The following is a 1,795-nucleotide window of genomic DNA, read 5'->3' as shown; positions in this document are numbered from 1 at the left end:
TAAGTATGTGATCCTGACAGTCAGGTATCTTGGGAAACACAAGGATGGTGCTAATTCCACTGCCTTAGTCAGCTCAGGCTGCTTATACAAAATGCCACAGACTGGGTGGATTAAACAACAGAAATCTACTTCTCACAGTTCTAGAGGCCGGAAGTCCCAGATCAAGGTCCAGCCGAGCTGGTTGCTGATGAGAGCGTGCTTCCTGGCTTGCAGACAGGTGTCTTCTTGCTGTGTCCTCATATGGCACAGGGAGAGCCGGCTCTCTCATATCTCTTTCCCTCAGATCAGGGCCCTACCCTTGTGACCTCATTTAGCCTTAATTACTTTCAGAGGGCCTCGCACTGGGTGTTAGGAATTCAGCATATGATTCTGGGGGGCTGAGGGGGAGCACAACGCAGTTCACAGCATCCACCTTCAAAAAGAAAGCTGTTCTACCGCTCTCACTGATTGTCTCCCCGGTGTTTCAGATGAGGAGGCAGAAGGCAGTGCTTTGCCTAAGGTCACACAAATAGAGCTGTGGGCAGAGTGGGTGCCACCATGTCTTTCTCTGACTCCCGGAGTGTGGTCTGTCCACTGTAGACTGCTCTCTGTGTGAAACAATGTGGCTCTTTGATTTTCTGTAATGAGATTAAACCTTTTAGAGTTTCTCACAGAAGCATTTATTAAAGCCTCTGTTTGGGGTTGCAATGGAGGATAGCTCTAACAATAAAATATGACCAGTCCTCAGAAGTGATTATCAGATCAAACTTTTAATCTTAAAGGATTGTTTTTACATCCTTATATTCTGTTTAACCCCCAAATGTTGTTCTCCACTATGAGGTGTCCGTGTGTAAAACGTGGCCATCTTAGCATGAGCAAAGACGTCTACAAGGTCATGTGTATTTCCGTATCTGCCCACTGAGGCACGCACAGTAAGTGCTAGGGCCACGTCACAGGACCTGAAAGAGGGCAGGAAACTTTATTAAATGATCTGTGTCATCGCTGAGATGAATCAGGAAGAAAATGCTTGCTTCAGGCACTCTCAAGTGTCTCTCTGTCTCCATAGCCTGCAGAGGGGTGATCTAAAACCCCAGGGCTACAAAGGAGGTGGAAATTCATAGGCCAGTTTATAGCTGTAGATGCGTGTGGCCTACTGAGCACTGCCCTCCCACCAGGAGGAAGAATTACTCACTTCTGAATCATGGTGACGGCAGATAATGGCCTGGCTTTCCCATCAGCACTCAGTGGGTACTCCAAGAGTGGTGGAATGGGCTTGGAGACCTCAAATTCTAGTGCCATCTTGCCACTGGGACCTCTTGTGTGACTTTGGGCATGTGACTGACCTCTCTCAGCATCCTCACCAGTCAAATGATGACTTTAACCCAAAATATCTTTTGTTTTCTTTCAAGATTTCAGATGATCAAACTTGAGGGTTGGGGGTTAAGATAAAAAAGCCAGGCATAGCATCTTCACATAGCGTAGTGCTTCACATTTTTAGCATTCCCAGGATGCATCAATCATTCTTCTATGCACTGCTCGTGTGCTATCACATCTTCATAACATACTTCCAGATATAGAAAATGAGACACAGAGATGCTCAAACTTGCCCAAACACTCACAGTACGTAAAAGATTAGCCCGAGATACAGACCCCGGTTAAATAATTTGAGAGCCTCTGCCCTTAACCGCTGTATAATTTCTGGAAATGCAGTGAGTTAATTGGTTCCTACTTTGTTATCAAGAAACTAAAACCTAAATGGCATCACCATACATTCACCTAGTTTAAAGTTCTTTGTCTTTCCTCAGTAGGGTATTCA

This window comes from Ursus americanus, chromosome 19 (genome assembly GCF_024610735.1).
Source record: "Ursus americanus isolate L20-20 chromosome 19, mUrsAme1.1.p, whole genome shotgun sequence".
Lineage (NCBI taxonomy): Eukaryota > Metazoa > Chordata > Mammalia > Carnivora > Ursidae > Ursus > Ursus americanus.
Note: the sequence above shows the minus strand (reverse complement) of the source record.